At 42.1% G+C, this 18,637-nt stretch overlaps 1 protein-coding gene across 23 annotated transcripts in view; it reads right to left on the bottom strand.

The window, feature by feature from the left end:
• ERC2 (ELKS/RAB6-interacting/CAST family member 2) overlaps nucleotides 1–18,637 on the bottom strand; it is a 906,960-nt gene that overhangs the window by 83,025 nt on the left and 805,298 nt on the right. For 2 of the 23 annotated variants that reach the window (XR_012011918.1, XR_012011916.1), the window contains one exon: nucleotides 14,412–14,600. The exons of 20 other annotated variants lie outside the window; for them this stretch is intronic. The gene's annotated coding sequence lies outside the window, so the exon portion shown is untranslated. Of the gene's footprint in view, nucleotides 1–14,382; nucleotides 14,601–18,637 lie in introns of all 23 variants that reach the window. One more of the 23 variants, XR_012011917.1, reaches the window with a different exon arrangement.

Genomic DNA, 18,637 nt, shown 5'->3' with positions numbered 1-18,637 from the left:
CATGTATACATGTAAATAGGGATATGTGTGAGAAACTCAGGAAAAAAATGTGGGAAAGACATACACCAAACTGTCAACAGTGGTAGCACCTGGGGGTGTGATGAAATTGCCAAAAGTTGGTGGGTGCAGAACACTGACTTCCTACTTTGTATGGATGATTTTCACTTGCACATAATCAAGAAATACTAACCAGATTTTTGTTTTCATTTTTGTTTTTTATTTCTTCTCTTACTTAGGTTTGCATTTTATCATGTATGACCTCACAGTTCCACCTTTGTGGGACCCAGCACTGTGAGTGGATGGGGAAGTCTCTGGTGCAGAAAGTCTAGTAGAGAGTTCTCAGACATTAGGGATGGGATGGCACCCCAAAGCTGATTCAAATTAATCAAAGTCGAGTTTGTATGCTTTGTTTTCCAGGTGTAGACATTGAGACCCAGGGCGCAGGCAGGACCTGGAAGATGTGACTCAGGCAGGCCAGGAGCTATTTCCAAAGAGAATGAGCACTCAAAACACAAGTATGTGTGTGGTTCTGTTTGAAAAAGCCACTGACCAAGGCCCAAAGCAAACATCCACAACAGTAAACAAACAAGTCTTGAATGGGTCCTTGGAGTCTCTCCAGCCAGGTTCACTGCCCACTGCTGACTTCCTTCTCTTTGCCAGACCCTGGTCTGCACCTTGTCTTCATTTTCCTCATTCACACCACACCCTGTGAGGCAGGTCTGATTTATCCCATTTTACCAATGAGGAAACTAAGGCTCAGAAAAGAAAACTCAGTTGCATAAGGTCACATAGCACACGATTTGCCGAGGCCTACTTTAAATCTAATCATGTCTGTCTAATACTCTGATATGTAGCTTCTAAAGAAAAAAAAACGACTGTCCTGTCTTAAAGACCTTTTCTTAAGAAACATTTGTGGAAAGAGCAGTGCCCCCAAAGATGCCAGCCAAAAGCAAGATTTGTGATGGACATCTTTCCAATCATGGGGATTGTATGCCAAAGGAAGGCTGGTGAGGCTTCTTTGGGCTGTTCCAATATGTGGGCAGGGCAGGAAGTTGGGATTCTAAGTGATCTAGTGAAATGAGAAGGACAGCCAGGCCAGATGCAGCCTTCCTGGAGCTTATGGGTAGTTTACTGGTGAAGCCTGCTCACACAGAGGCTGCCTGCCGCCTGAGGAAAGAGAACAAAAGCCACTCTTGCTGACTCAGTAGCTCAGGCCACTGTGGGCATGTCCCCAAGCCCAGGCACAGGCTCTACTCATTCCATTTTTCTCATCTGTTGAAAAGTACATGATCAGTAAGCTTTTGTTTTGAAAATAAACACCCTCTTGGATTCCACACTCTCTAGGCCAATCCCTTCAGCCTTTTATTGATGATTCCATCTCTCCCATCTGCCCTCTCCTTCTGAAGAGATATTTTTCTTTTATTCTTTTGGGATTTGGCTGACAATTGATTTCTCCATGCTGGTGGAGTCATGGGGAAAGGTAGAGAAAGATCTTATTTGTGTGTAGTGGTGGGGGGAGGGCAGAAAGAGCGGGTGAGAAGGAGGCTCTGCTTCTTTATTTAGAACCCATTTTCATCTCTTTGCCTCCACCTCAGCTTCTTGTCTGTAATGACAAAGTATATATATTTTTTTAACAGCAAGAATGAAAAATGACTAATCACCTTGGATCAGATTACTGAAGAGATAGGAACTAATTTTCTATAAGCCAAACCAATAGATGTAGACATGGAGGTAGTTAAATCTGAGTAATTCTGGAAAGCCTCCACCCAGCTTCGCTGAAAGTATTTCCTTTTGCCTGCCTACCAGGGTGGCTGACATTCTATTATTAGAGAGTCATTCCTGGGGCTGATATTGTGCTTGTTAAAATGCACATCAGAATAATAGTCCCTCGTATTTGCATAGGATGATGGGGTGTTTGGAGATCTTTTATATCTTTATCCACCAACCCAGTCAAATAAACCTTACAAGCCCCTACTGTATGCTGGGTGCTTAGATAGCATGCTGGTGTTGCAATGGCGGGCAAGAATGACCTGACATCCTGTGCTATAGGAGGGCACGATAATAGGTTAACCAACTAGACCTGGGATTACACTCCATGTCCTTGACTGCTGATCCTGTGTTCCTTCCACTTGACTACCTGTCACATTAATGCAGTGGTGGGATGAGACATTACACCTTTGCAATCTGCCTCACCTTGGTAAAAATCAGTCCATTGTTTCATTTTTATGTAATAATCATCTGCAAGCAGGTCTGGGTATGGGCAGATGGAAAAGGAAGGCCCCATGGGCAGAGGGAAAGGGAAGGTGAGGGCCACCTGTGGGATTCCAGGTTACTTACGGTACACAGAAGATCCTAGGGACAGAAACCAGGGTGCGAATAGTAGGGAAAGATCCAGAAACACACACCTCCCCACCTCCACAGGGCTCTTTGGAAAGTTAATCATCACTGGTTGACTTTCTATTTCAGACAGTAGTTCTTTTTAAACTCTCTCCCAGATCTCCATGCCTGCAAACATCTCTCACTCTCTTCAGAGACCTTATCTTCTTTTAAGAAAAAGTCAAGGTCATTCATCATAAGTCTCACAGGTTATACTTTTTTTCCTCTAGCCCCCTGAGTGCTCCCTGGGGATGTGGCAGGTGGTTTTATGGGCCAATGAACTCTTGCTCCTACCTCTTCCATTTCCTGTAGGACCAAATATCTGAATCCTCCTACATTTGTATCTTCATACTCAGCTTCCTCTGGCTCCCTCCTCTTGGTCTCCCACCTAAAAAAAAAAAGCCTTTCCATTGTATAACTTCCTCTTTCTTCAATTTCTATGTTACCCACCTCCTCATCTCCTAGATACTCCTTTACTTTTCTTCTTTTACCATTCCAGTGATTTTGTGTCCAATGCGAACACTGAACTTATGGTGCCACCTTCTTTTTCTCCTGCATTGTCTTCCCTGAGTTCCACTCACGTATTCAAATTACCACAGAAAGAGAAGCTGGCTGGCAAAGAGATGACTGAGAAATGTTCTAGGAGACTGAACAATAACTCTAAAACATCCAATATCACAGAAGCCAAGGAATGAACAAATTTTAGGAAGGAGATGGATACCAACAGGATCAAATGACTCAGTAACATTTCTTGGCTTTTTCTAAAACAAATCCAGGTCTGGAAACAGATTTGCATGAATGAGTTAGGCTTTTGTGGTTTGCTGTCTATAGTAGACTTCTATTAAGGACCTCCCGGTGACTGGAAGTGCCTCAGTAGAAGGTGGGGGACTGTGGACCAAGTAGTACTAGATAAATCTACCTTTTCTCAGGTTCTTTGATTATGTGATACCTTCTCTCAGACTTTTTCAGGGGACTTCTAACGTCTAGTTATCATCACCACCACTGTCATCATCACCACCACCACCACCACCATCACCACCATTATCAACATCCTTACCACAATCACCACGACTACCATCATCTTTATTACTATTCTCCCCACCACTATTAGCATCATCATTATCAAATGATGAATGGTCCCCTATGATGTACCAAATTTTGTGCTGAGGACTTCACATATATTCTCTCATTTAATGATCATACCAACTCTGAAAAATCAGTTATTATCTCAGTTTTATAGAGGAGAAATCCAAAGCTCAGACAGGTTCAGTAACACATCCGTGATTACACAGTTAATATGTCCGAGGAGGAGAATTTAAATGCTAATCTGCCTGATTCATGCCAGGTTGCCTCTCTTAAAATGTGAAAGAAGACAAACCTGGCAGTGACATATTCAATAAGCTAATGCAGAAGAGAGAGTTCTTTTAAAAAATAAGCAAGAAACTTTGCCATAAGTTGCAAACATATTGATTCCAGGAAAGTTAACATTCTCAGGCCCTGGTCATATTAAGACAAGTCTGTCTTTCAACACACATTTTCCAGCCTTGTTAAGTTGAGATGACTCTACATTTGTTCATAGATTTTGGCATCTTCTGCAAAAAATGTTGAAATTCTAATGCAATGATCAGAAGATAAAAGCTCTCTCTTTTCTTATTTGCTTAGAAGGACCCAGCAGTTTAAAATGTTTTCTCTACTAATATACACAAGAGAGTTTATTAATCCAAAATCAAGATATCTGTTTAAATGTAGAGCAAAGGATTGAGGTCAAAAAGACATAGATACAACTTGCTTATCTTTAACAGGATACACTGAAACTAAATAGTGGTTTAATAGCATCTTTCCAACATTTTGTCTTCTAATGGGCCTTGCAGGATTATTTTACATTGCAATTTTTCCTGTCCAATACCAAAGTTCTTCAAAGACTCTACTCCCATCCCTTACCCTTTTGGGAGATGGCAGGAGAAGGAGGGGGGAGGTGAAAAAGCCTTCTTGCAAATCCTTTTCCAAAAATCTTTGGCTGAACAAAGACTTTCCCATTTAAGAGCAGGTGACAGTAAGATCTCTCCCATAGGCAGCACATTAAGACTCTCTGCAGAAGTAAACAAATCCGTTATGATGAAAGCCGGACATTCCTCAGGACCAGGATCTAATGAAAATGTCAGTGTTTTATGCAGTTTAAAAACTGACAATTCAACAGTTTTACAGGAGCTATTTAATGTTTATCATCACTTACAAGAGCTCAAATGCAGACAAGAAGAAGGGCAACAGAGGAAACCAAGTAACTCCTTGCTTAGAAGCTGCTATGTTACCCCTAACCCATGAGGGTTTTACAGTTTGTCGAGTACCAGAACCCTCAGGCACCAGGGCACAGGTCTTGGCAAAGGCAAGCTGGAAATCCATATTCCAAGATATAATCATCATAGTGACCATGCTCTGCACTTTCATTTACATCCTTCCCTATTAAACACCCAGCCACTGGGGAGTCAGGATACTAGAGAAAGCTGTTAAACCAACACAAGGCAATGCATTAAGTGTCTCTGAACGTTTGCATATTTCTGCTTTAGATACTATCCAAACTACTAAGAGAAGAGAAATAGAATATGTAACTTCAAATCCGGTAGGGAGGAAATTAAAAAAGAAATAAGAAAGCATAGTTAATGTAAAAGGAGCAGTAAAGGAAAGAAGAAGAAGAAGAAGAAGAAGAAGAAGAAGAAGACCTATGATAACAGAACATACAAAATAAGAAGACAAAGCTAAGTCAGATAGATTAATCACAATAAATATAAATAGCTTAAATTCACCCACCAATGGCAGAGACCCTAGATTAAAAAAAAATCCAGCTTTATGTTGCTTATTAAATGGACCAGTGACACACAAAGGCTAAGAAAGAAAAAGCATACACTCACACAAATTAACCAAAAAGATGTTGTAATAGCAATATTATCAGACAGAATAAAATTTATAGGGAAGAGCATTAATAGTGATAAAGGGGGATATTAATGATAATAAGAACAACCCATCAGGAAGTTGTAACAGTAGAAAAAATTTAATATGGTTAAGATCATAGCCTAGCACTAAATAAAACAAAAGCTGATAGAATTACTAACACAAATTACCAAACCCATAACCATCATGAGTATCTGAATGTTTATCGCTCAGAAACTGAACAGTTAAACAGCTAAAACATTGATAGAGGCACACAAGATTTCAGTTACATAATTTAAAAGCTTGATCTAAGAAACATACAAAGAATATGAACTCAAAGAGAAAATATAGGGACGCCTGGGTGGCTCAGTGGTTGAGCATCTGCCTTTGGCTCAGGTCATGATCCCAGGGTCCTGGGATCGAGTCTCACATTGAGGTCCCCACAGAAAGCCTGTTTCTCTCCCTGCCTGTGTCTCTGCCTCGTTCTGTGTGCCTCTCATGAATTAATAAATAAAATGTTTAAAAAAAGAGAAAATATACATTCTCTTCAAGTACACATGGAATGTTTACATGAAATTGAGCATGTGCTTGGCCATTAAAAAGTCTCAACAAATCCCAAGAAGTGATACCACATGCTTGGCATCTGAACTTCTCTGTTGAAAGAATGTTGTAATTTTAGAACCTTATGCATCAAAGCTATTTCACCCAATTCTTTGCCTAGAAAAATTTTCTCATTTTCCAAGGCTTTTCTTGCTGTCACCTCCTCAGTGAAGCCTTCTCTGATTACCTTAGTGCCTTCCATCCCCTGTCACTCTATTGTATCACTCTACTGTATTTTCTTCAAGAAATTAACTGGTCTTTGAAATAACTGTATTTGTTTGTTTACTGGTTTGTCTCTCCCCACCCCACCCTTCCAACTAAAATGCAATGCATTTGTAATCGCTTGCTTCTGAAATAGAGCCTGGTACATAGTAGGCACTCAATAAACAAGGCTGGGGTCAGTGTGGGTTGGCAGCCTGCAGTACTCATAGTCTCTCATAGAGTACAGATCTCTCCCCTAAAACAGATCACATTACATTAGAATTATTTGTATGACTGTCTCAGTAAGAGATAGTGAGCTTGTCATCATATCTGTGTACATAATAGATGCTAAATAAATGGTTGTTGAATAAACTATGACTTCCCTTGTGTGCCAGAAGTCTGAAAGCTCGAGGAGCCAACTGGCCTGTTTAAAGCCACATGTGGTTAATGAAAGTGCCTGATTCTCAACTGTGAGCATCACTCTGATCCCCTCCAAGTGACCTCTGTATCACACCCTATCATGTGTAGAGGTTACAAATGAGGACAGAGGAGACAACTTGGAAATACCTTTTTGCAATAAACTTGGTGTTTCTGGTACTATTATGCAGATACTAGCTTTTGCCAATTCTACTACAATTGGCTCAAATCGTTTCTTATAATAACTGCACATCTCTACTAGGACTGCGTTTTCCAATTTAGCAAGGGATAGAGTTTAAAACAATAGCTTGTTGACTCAAGATCAGCAGTGTGGCTATATTATCAGCCCAGGGGTTAAAGAAGGAGGTAATACTGTGTAACCTCAGACAAGTCATTCAGTGGATCAAAGCCTCAGTTTCCATATCTATGAAATGGTCATAACATCAGTACTTAAATCATAGGTTGCTAGGAAGACTAAATTAATGTAACAGAGCACTGAATATATAGTATGTGTCCCGGTGTGCTTAATAAATGTTGCTAAGATTTCAGAACCTTGCACAGTCATCTTGATTACTTTGCATTACTTTGCAAGTCACCTTGATTACTTTGCATTACTTTGTGATTTGAGAGTTTTGCTCAGAAACTGTTTTTTGATAATCTGCCTTCCAGATCTCTTCCAGAGATGTAACACTGTTATAGCATGGGTCTAAAGGTTCTTTTGAATCTGATTAAATCCATTCCTTATTGTGAGAGCTGAGCGAGAAAAAATTCTGGCCAGTGCCACATGTATTGGTTGAATGGCCTTTTTACTGAAGATTTCAGGAAGATGAGGCTGCTAGAAGGGCAGCCAAGGTGACAGCATTGATTAACAAAGGGGCATATTGTCTGGCACATTCTTCTCTGACCTAACTCTCCTCCTGCCTCAGAAGGAACTATTCTAGAATGGAAAATTTCCACCATGAACATCTGCTTGCCAGATCTGCTCCAACACTGTAGCCACTAGTAAAAGCCATCAGACATTAAAGATTTTCTCTTGGACTGGGAGCTACTTGAACAATGGCATAACCAAACTTCAAATTTGTCATGGAAGACAGGAGCAGCATAATTTAGACGATCACTCCTTTAAAGATAAAAAAAATATTACATAGCCCTCCATTTGAATAATTTTATTTCTCTTATTTTTTGATTCAGAAAAACACTTGGTGACAAAAAGCTACTAGGAATTCAGTAAATCTGTAAGTGAATTATTTTAGAAGTCACAATAGTATCTATACATATGTCAGAAATTGTCACTTGGTTGTTTATGAGGTATTCTATTCTGGTCCAGGGTTGATTATGGGTGTGTGCTGGGAGGAGAGGTGGAAGGATGAGGCCTCCCAAGGGGCTGTAGTCCACAGGTAGACAGACTGTAGTTTACTGACGTAAAATGTAGAATTAGTTCCCTTTAAACCAGGGTTTTAAACATCAGTACTATTGATATTTGGGGCTGGAAAATTCTTTGTTGTCAAGGCTGTTCTATGTATTGTGGGATGCTTAGCATGGTCCCTGGCCTCTACCCACTAGATACCAATAGCACCCTTCTCACACACAACCTGAATTGGGATAACCACAAATGTCTCTGCATATTGCTGAATGTCTGCCGAGGGGCAGAAGTGCCTCTGACTGGAAACCACTGTTTTCAACTTTCCCCACATTCTAGCTCTCTCTAACAAGAGTTGCTTGTTGAGGCAAGCTCTGCTGTAGAGGAAGAAGACTGAATACAGGGTAAGCAATTTTTGTTGCAATACTCACTCTTAATAGGTATGAAATTTAGTTAGGCTGATGATAATGATGACTTTATCTAATTATTTATTTTGTACCTCAGAGTCAATCTTGCAAGTAGAGTCTTGGATAAAAAGAGCCCTAGAATGGTAGAAAACTGGACTTCTCCTGTGTGACCTTTGGCAAATCACATCCTTCTCTGGGCCCCAGTCTCTCCATAAGCCTAAAACCTCATATGGAGCACTGAGGTAGAGAGCCATGGCTAGGATGGAAAATGGAAGGAGACTCTACTACCCATTACTCGATACGAATGCAATAATGGACTTAGAGTTGACATTAAAGCAGCTAAGACCTGAATCACCATTGCAGAAAATACTGCCAGTGAGACAAATCATAAACTTGCCAGGTTTCCTAGAATATAGAGATGTAACCTAGGAGGGACAAGATGAGGTACATGGGCATAAGATAGAGAAGAACTGGAGGCTAGCAGATGCTATAGAAGAAAAGGCTAAAACTATGAAAAGAAGCAATAAATTTATGCAGATGTAGAAGGCTAAAAGGGCTCAGTAAACACCAGTAATATATACAGGAAGTAAATACTAGATATAGGTTAGCAAAATTATTGGCTTGTCTACATAAAGAAAAAACAATCCACAAGCATCTAGTAAGAAAATAACAGGTTGCCTTTAAGAAACACACATCAGGCCTGCCTCTGGAACTGCTAGACATAGAGGGACCTCCCACGCTTATACATAAGACAAGGCAAGCATTTGCGTCTACCATCTTCCCTACCCAAGTCCCGATTTTTGTTGATAAATTTGGGATTTCAAACTAAAACATTTTTGTTTTTGGCGTTATATCCCTTTTCTTTTAAGAGCCACTTTGAACACGTGTGCTCTGGCTTTGAATTCATGTTTATGACAGTGGTTTGTGATGCTCAAGACTAATTCAGGAAGGGGATAGAGGCTTCCGAGAGTGCTGATGAGAGCAGAACACCTGTGAAGAGAGCAGGTGGGCTGTGAATGGTCATGCATGCTGTGGGCTCTCTGAAGCTGTCCGGGTGGACCTTGCCCCAGGCCTCCATCCCCACCCCCAGCCCAGAGCCAATGAGTCAGAATCCCTGAGGTGGGGCCTGGCTGAGTGCCCACTTCATTCTTATGAGCAGCTCAGGTTGGGTAGTAATCCGCTGATATTGACCTGACAGGTCCTGCCACATGACTTCTGAACAGGAGGGTATCATTCATGCTGCTGCTGACCACAACAAGCCTACCACAGGCCCTCATGTCCTAATAAGGTTTGCACGCTGCGCTGACAGGAACCAGGGAGGTAATGTGAAGGGGGGATGTGAGCCTGATGTAAGCAAGGCATCAGTGACCATGAACTAGAGAGGGCAGGCTGGGATGGGGGGCATTGCTACAGCAATCTGTGGGAACATGGTCCAGGGTAGCCGAATCACCTGATTTTCCCCCAAATCCAGAAGCGGGAGTCTATGTGATATTTGCAGGTTTTGGAGGAACCCTGTGTGGGCCAGCCCAATTGCCACCTGGGCAGAATTGACTTTTAGGCTCTGTTTGGGACTCCAGCCTCAAATTTTTCAGGTCTGCAGAAGTAGTTCCTTTGTTTTAATCAAAGAAAACCTCAGTCTCTTCAGAAACAGGCAAGGCCTTTTTTTAGCAAGTAAAAATTTAGATTCTCCAAATAACTGTCTTCATTAATTTGCTAATTTTTTAAAAAGCCACTCAGACCACCCTGAAGTTTAACTGATGTCATTTCATGCTCCCAGGCTTTGTCCAGACAACCAGTAAGCTGTCCTTAGGCACTCTAAAAGTCAGAGCTCATGCCACAAGTTCCCTCCAATGGGAGAGTCCTGCCTCTATGAAGAGAAGCAGACACACTCAGAGCCTGGGACACTGCACTGTCACTCCCAAATGACAGGAGAGGGATGAACAGATACAAAATTCAGGAAGACAAGAACACCAAAGGATTCAGAAGGCAAAGTTAGCTTGTACTTCCTCTGTAATAACCAGTACTGCCTGTGAACTTTCCCTGTGCTGGGCATTGTGTTCCGGCTGCACAGTTAAACAGTAAGACCTCAATAACTGCTTTTGGCTGGGTGAACAAATAGATGAATGAATCAGATGTCACTTTTATTTCATATTCCACAAACCAAGCTTCGGTGCTGCAAGGGCATTTGGATTTGCAGACTCTCTCCTCTCATTGTCAACTATTTCTAAGAGCCAGATCTGTGCAAAGTCAGCATGCCCAGTACACATGCGTGCACACGTGCACAAACACACATACACATACACATCCCCCAACAAAACAGACAGAGAACCTTCCCTCAAACTGTGTTCTGGCTAGGACAAATGAGACATGTGTTGTGATGACTCCAGGTCAAGAGGGCAGTGGGTGAAGACAGTTCCTCATTTCTCAGAGCTGGTGGCCACACCTATGAAGATCCTCTGAAGATGATTAAAATGTCTCCCTAAAAGCCATGTAAGAATCTTCCAGGGTATGATAAATGTCCCTTATAGACAGCTTTGCTCTCAAGGAGGAGACCAACAGGGCTGCCCTGAGAAGGAGGGGGTCTCAGAGAGCCACTGGAAGATTTGGAGGGCAGGTGCTGGTGTCACACTTAGGCACAGTGGTTTGAGTATTGTCAGCGCACACTTGGAAATCTGTCTGTCCTCCTTTCAGGAGGAAGAGCTCCTCCCCTGGGACTCACTTTGTAGCTGGTCTTCGGGGGTTTTCATTAAGGTAGTTGCTCAGATTCTCGCTATGGCACAGAATTCTCTTTCTATGGGTAGAGTCCCAGCTTGCATGGGAGATGGTGCCAACTCCCCAGGGACACATTTCCCTTACCCTCCATGCCACCAACCTAGGCATCTACCCAAATAAACACCTGGTCATCCTTTGGTTCTCAGCTTCAGACTTGTGTCTAAGAGAAGGCCTCCCTGCCAACCCAAGAGGGAATCTGCTTCCCTGTTCTCTGCTCATCTAGCTCTCTTATCCTTCAGAGTGCCTTTCAAAGTGTGAGAATGTACCTTTATTTGACTAGTTATTTGCTGAAGTCCCCTGGCCTCCAGACTGTGAGCTCCTGGAGGGCAGGGGCCGCCTGTGTCTGTTCACACGTGCATTCCCAGCCACCTGTGGCAGCCTAGTTTTGCCTTCCAATAGGAAGGGCTTATGTGGTGGGGAGACGTTGTTTCGTTCCCTGTGAGAACTCCATAAGCCAGGTGAGGCTGTAAGGCTGCCAGGAGTCCTTCCCACCTCCCACTCTCTGTAATGACTACTTCAAATCCACCTTTCCCTCCTCTGTTGAGGAGCTCACATGAGAGGCTTTGTAAAAAGCAAATAATGCACCAAACCAGAGATGCTACCCTTATACTATAGTCTGTTACCGCAAAAGAGTTTTGGATAGTCAAAACAAAATCAAGACAAAAAGTGAGACCAGAAGATCATAGCTGTAGCTCTTCATTCTAAGAGTCCCAAGTCTTTAAGAACCCCTTTGCCTCAAATTCAAATAAGTTTTTTAAACAAATGATATTTAAAATATGTATTTCCCCTTTCTTATTATAAAGAGAATCCTGAGAGCATGATTTTTCATAGTTAATAAAAATCAAAACAGCTGCTTTGTTCCCAAATCACATGGTACATTGACTACCCCCAAAGATCAAAATTGGCATTTGCAGATCACCTTTTACAAAGACAAAACCTAATGAACAGGGTCATGTCTTTCTTAAAACTAAATGAAGCCAGCAAGAATCATGCATGGGCTCCGTGACTGTTCTGGTGCCACACAGATGATTTCACATTCAGCACCTCATACCTCTAGCCATGTTTCTTCAGTTCTCAGTGGTTGGCTGTGCCTGCTGGGCCAACTCTTAGAGAGGGAAATCAATACAAATACATAACATTAAGACCAAAGTAAACTATATTTAATGTTTCCTTAACGATTCAGCAACTCCTTTCAGACTTGGCTATGCTACAAGATAAGGCTGGTTATATTATCACATGAATACATTATCACATCAATACATACCAATATCCATATATTAATGTTATCAGCCAAGAGGGATATTGGGGTTTAGATATATTGTATCATATGAAAAAAATACTTCAGTGACCAAGCCTATTACTGAGCCTCTGCAATATTCTCTCTTTCTTCCCCTTCCTCTACATTCCTGCTGACATCACACTCAGCAGATGTGTCTGAGGATTAGAAAGAAGGCCCACGTGGTGCTGCAGAGCACCAGCGGAGAGAGGGAATGGCACCAGATGAGGCTGGGCAGGTAGGCAAGGGATGGTGCATGCCAGGCCTTGCAGGCCTTAGCCAAGCATTTATATTTATTACAAGCACAAAGGGAACTGCCTAGGGGCACTTAGGAAGTAAGTGTATGATGTAATTTACATTTTATAAAGATCATTCTGCTGAGTTGTCTGATGAATTTATGCCTTGTGCCCAAAATGGATCACGAGCTCCTGGCTGACAGGGCTATCAGTGTATTAATGACCTCACCTCACGTACTTACAGAAGTTTTAAACCAATAGTGCATAAACTTTTGTGTGCAGCAGAATCACCAGGAAGCTCATTCAAACCCAGCCTGCTGGACCCCACCTGCAGAGTTTCTGCTGCAGTGGGTCTGGGAATCTGCATTTCCAACAAGTTCCCAGAAGATAGATGGTGGAAAGCAGGTTGTTGGTCTCGGCAGGGCACTTAGTGAGCCAGTGCTTAAATCTGTTTGCTGAATAAATCAGTCAATGAAGGGCCATGAAAATATGATAGAATAGAAACAATTAGTGGTTTGAATCTGACCTAAAATGGCAACCATTTATTCTAATTTGTCTTTTTCTGATCTTAAATTATTCCCCTTCACCATGTTATGCAATAATAACCAGAGAACTAAGCCCTGCATGCAGAAATATTCTAAAAGGACATAAATCACATAATTGTGATTAGGCAAGATGAGACACTTCAGAGACCACATCACCAAGTTTAATTACAAATCAAATGTCATTTAAAAAACATTTTTTTTACAAAAGTATGTGATTTATTTGTGTAGGCAGTAATTATCTGCCTCAATCCAGAAAGGATATGAGGTGGCGAGACATCCGTTGGTACTATTCCAAAACTGGAAATTAAACTGAACTCCTTGGAATTCAGGCATAAAGCTCACCATGGCCCATCCCCATCTGATTCAAAGCACGTAACACTGGTGAACACACCTGCTATAAGGAGAGGTTGTTCAAACTCTCTTTCTTGAAGGAAACCCAAAAGATCCTAATTGAGGTGCTTATTATGCCAAACTAGAAATGAAACTTAAGAATAAAAACTAAATAGACCCTCAGAACCAACAGAGAGAGAATATGCTTTAGAGCTAGGGGAGTTGTCACAGACCACTATGCAAGAAGCACCCTGGGGCTCTGAGGGTTTATGTCTCCCTGCCACCTGGGGCCATGGTTTCCACATGCAAATATCCATTCACCCAGAAATTATCGTGGCCTAGCCAACAACAGGCTGTCCAAACTTAGGGAGTTTAGGGGTTTAGTAGGAAGCTCTTTTGTCCGAGGCCTACAAGGTTAGAGGTTCATGTTCTGCTTAGGGAGAAAGCTGGTTAGACATACCCTAGGGCTGTGTAAGGCTATACTTAAACACTGAGGGATGCTCTCAATGCCAGCTCATTCCTTTGGCAGTTATTCCAGATCTCATGGTCTAAGAGGATGGGGAGGGGGCAGTGGTGGGAGGTGGGATTCAAAACATCAAAAGCCAGAGAATCAAAACAAGCAAGGCTGTTGAAAATCACAGACCTTGAAAAGCAAATAATAAATATAATAGTCATGAAATAGGAACCAGTGAATGAACCGTACTCTCTGTCCACATAGCAAGACACAAAACAACATGAGGCCAGCATGAGAATTTGCATCATGTGGATGATGAACCTGGATTCTTGTTCTATGCTGGGGTAATCATGGAGTAGTCTGGCTGTGAATTAAATGCAAAAACAGCAAGCTCTAGATGCTAGCAAAAAAATAAAGTATGTGTGAGCCCCCATATCCAAGATGGTTGTGCAGGTTTCTCTCTGAAACCCAGCAGTTACCCACCTCCGAAAGGGTAAAAGTAAACATTGGACCTGCTCTGGTGTTAAACTGCCACCGGATCCTCCCCGCTGTCTCCCTCCTCCTCTTCTTCTTTACAGACAGGTAAAGTTGGATCTCTTGAAGGAACTGGGGGCTCCCACTCTAGGCAAAGGTTGGACAGGTGATCAATGTACAGCATGAGATTTGACTGTGCCTCCGTGCCTCCGACAGAGCTGGATCATCTGGGGCAATGAAAATTATAAGCAACAAGAAAGCGGTATTAACAGCAAGGGTAGGGAAGCCCAAGCATCACACACCACAATTCCCTAGGACACTCAGCAACCATTCCTCTCCTCATTCAGTCATTCTGAATACACTCATCAAGCACTGTGCCAGGCTCTGGGGATATAGCAGTGACAAATATAAATATAAGCCCTGCCTTTACGGAGTTTATGCATTTTCAGGACAATGAGACAAGCAATTAAAGGACAGTGGATAAAGGAACCTAGAGGGTGCCAGGGAGCATAAAGCAAAGGCAGGCAAACCAGACTGGGTGGTGATGGTCGTGGAAGACTTCCTGGAAGAAGTGATGTCTAACACTGAGCCTAGAGGACCTGTGGAGTTAGCCAACAGGACTATGGTGTGTTCAGCATGTGCAAGATTCTGAGATGAGAAAGCACGGTTGATCTGTGGGGCTGTTCTCAACACAAGGTTCCCCGCCACCCCCCCCCCCCCGCCATCATGCAGTCATGTTTTGACCTCTTCTGGTGGGATGTCAGGAAAGAACTTAGAAAATAGTTTGTTCTGTAAGAAGATGGAAAAAAGACCAATAATGCAGAGTTGAACTGCTATAGAATAGACTCAATTGCAGCAATCTGCTCTCTGCACACCAGCATCACAGGTGAGATGCCATACCTACGCAGGACTGTCAAAACAAGATGCTGGACTGAAATTTAACATCACCAAAATGAGAGCCCCAAGGCTTCTTCCCTTGGGCTCTCTCACTTTGCCCTTTCTTTTCCTTTAAGTTTCTAGGAAATCACAGAGGGAACACTTTGCTATTCTTACCCTTAACGTTCTGATGTCTAAAAGGCTGCCATAGAAATGATACCTCCCACTTGCCTAATGCAACTAAAGAAAACGGGATAGCTTCTGAAGCCAATCTTGTCATGGGGCTCCACGCAGGAAAACAAAACAAAATAAACAACAAAAAAAAAACGTGAAAGCCTCAGTATCTTGAGTGTTGCCCAGCATTCTAGCTGCCTTTGCATTATGAAAGAGACCATTGTAGGGGATGGTTTAAGACATGGCAATAAGCACGTGGTCATTTTACCAAAATGCACAGTCCAAAGTAGCTTTCCTTTATATTTTCATATTAGCATATAATTCAAGTCCTGCAAACAACATCTCTGATTGAACATGAAAAGAATAAAACCCTCATTTCTAAAAAGCAGGGCAAGCAGCTATTTTAGAGACAAAGAAAGGATGTCTTTTTAATCTATGACAACACAAATTTGTTTAGGTTTTCCCTCCACTAAGTAAGTAAGCAATTAGGTTTTTTCCAATAAAAATATCCCTGTGCATGTGCAAACACCAGAGGCAATCATATAATTACCCTGCCCAATCACATTCAATTGCTGACAGTTGAGTTCCCACTGCTCATTAACTTCAGATCGCAATGAGGTCTTTACGGAAGCCCTTTCCCGTCTCTTTACAAAGGTTCCTATGATGCTGTGAGCAGCCCCAGCACTACCTCATGCAGGATAATCGTCCCAAAATGGCCAGGGCCAAGGCCAGCCTACTCTGACTTCCCTCTGAAAAAATAAAAAGAGAAATTTGAAGAAACACTAGCTTGAACACCCTTGCTTCATTTGGGGATCTCACTTCTAAATATAATAGTAACCTTTCACCCCCACACTTTAAGTGCCATAATTATATAATTAAAACCAATTATGTCATTTAACAGAGAGACTTTTTCAAGATCCACAGCAAGCCAATTACCTCAATCATTGACCTCAGAAGATTTCCCAGACTGACCTGTAACAATGAGGATTGGGATAAATTTAGACACTGGGTTCTGAAGGCTGGCATAGACTAGCTGGGTGGGTTGTAGCTGGTCCCCTAGCCTCTAGAAGCTGAACTGAATCCATTCGAGTCTAATGTCACCACCACTACTTGTTTGCACCTTTCCAATATCCCACGGCTGATTTTTCACAACCACTCTAATAGTATTATTACTTCCACGTTGTGGATGACATAAAGGAGGCAGAGAGAGCTGTGGAATTATCTCAAGTGATATAGCTAGTTAATGGTAGAGATAGGTCTTTAAAGGCAAGGCCAGGGAAAGGACCTGAGGCTTCCCCCTTCAAAATCCCAAGCCTTTTCTTAGCAAGAAGTGTATAGTGTATGTGTGTGTGTGTTTATGTGTGATTACCCTCCTGGACATCCATCCTTTCTATTTTGATTATCTTGCCCCAATTTCCCTTTGATGTAACACATCTACCCACTTCCAGCTTATATGCATCACATCAAAGTTCAGCTACAGCTCAGGAGTGTACTAGAACCTTGGCCTCAGCTAATCAGCTCCTAGAATTCCCCTAATTACTTCACTGGCTCAGGGATGAGCATGTGACTCAATATAAGCCAGTGAGATACACTGAGGTTCTGTCGAAGATCTTGGGAAAGAGATTCAGTCTTCCTAACTGGGCTTGCATGTGGGGGGAGGTACCATCTGGCAGTGGAGTAGCCATTTAGCTACCACTGAAGGAGTGAGGGAGAAGGCAGCCAAGAGATGTAGAGAGAGAACCTGAGTCCAGGAAACATCCCTGGAATCCATCAGGTTGAGAACAGAGGCATTTAAAACATGGGGTAGTTCAACAGCATATTAGAGAAAATATGAAGAGCGCTACCACCTACAGCTTCAGTAGGCTTGATTACAAGGATGGAATTAATTGACCGTGGCTTTGAGCAGCAGTTCTGCCTCCTGCTCACAACACAGTTAAATGGCTCCTATTTTTGAGTTATTTAAAGAACATACCATTTTATGGGCAGGAGGAAGCACTTTAATCTGCAAAATGATTTTTATCACAAACTAAACATCCTTGTAACTTTTTGGTCCTCTGCTTTGGTCTGAGTTGTCTCTTCTTGGAGCTGAGACAGCTGTTGGAGCCGAGAAGACCTGCCTTGACCTTGCACTTTGCCCTGCTTAGTAGTACCCTTGTGCTCTCCAATTCCTGGGTCTGTGTGGAATATAAGAACTCAGGACATTTGCACTCATGAAAATGGAGCTCCTTCCTTCCTTCTTTCCTTCCTTCTTTCCTTCCTTCCTTCTTTCCTTCCTTCTTTCGTCCTTTCCTTTCCTTTCCTTTCCTTTCCTTTCCTTTCCTTTCCTTTCCTTTCCTTTCCTTTCCTTTCCTTTCCGTTTTTTCTTTTTCCTCAGGCCTTGAGGAAAAAGAAAAAAAGACCAAGAATTCCTCTAATGCAAAATTTTCGACTTTGGTACTACTGAAATTTGGGGACAGATAATTCTTTGTCATTGAGACTCCTTTATGCCTTATAGGATATGAAGCAAAGTTCCTCTGGCCTGTACCTATGAGATGCCAAGTAGCATCTCTCTCCCTAAGTTGGAGAGATAAATGTCTCTTCACATTATCAAATATCCATCTAGGAGTCTGGGCCAAGATGACCTCCATTTGAGAACCACTGCTTTGACAGAACATTTGAGGTATTTATTGGATTTTCCTCATAGCATCTCTGAAAATAAAATTTCTTGTAGTATTGTGGTATCTTCTACTTGAAGTGTGAGGAATGAGGGCACCACCACACTCCTAGAACTTTCTAAGAGCCATGTAAAATATAAGCTGAGGAGAGCTAACTAAACAAAAAGACCAAAGAAAGCAGCACCCCCTACTATCAGGGCCATGAAGTCACAGAAGACTCACTGACCCATTAAGGACCAAGGTGGGGAAAACTATATCAAACAGAAATTATTTTACCTTAAACCAGAAAGAGTTAAAGGAAATGGAGGAGAACATTAGAAATGAAGAACAAGCATCTATGCAATGAGTTCCAAAGTGGATAGATATTCTGCTTCTCATTCCACAGGAAAGAAAATGAAATCTTAAGATTGTTGCTGGGTTTCCTGGATTTAGGTCCAATGAAAAAGCTGGAAGAGGCTGGGCTCAAACATCTCAAAAGATGCCTCCAACGGCCTAAAACACACTGTGGAGAAAAAGTCCAAAATGGTAAAGCCTTACTTCTTTGGGCAAATGTAGGCAAA

This window comes from Canis lupus, chromosome 19 (genome assembly GCF_048164855.1).
Source record: "Canis lupus baileyi chromosome 19, mCanLup2.hap1, whole genome shotgun sequence".
In the NCBI taxonomy this organism is placed as follows: Eukaryota; Metazoa; Chordata; class Mammalia; order Carnivora; family Canidae; genus Canis; species Canis lupus.
The sequence above is the reverse complement of the archived record's forward strand: the minus strand, read 5'-3'. Positions and strand labels throughout refer to the sequence as shown.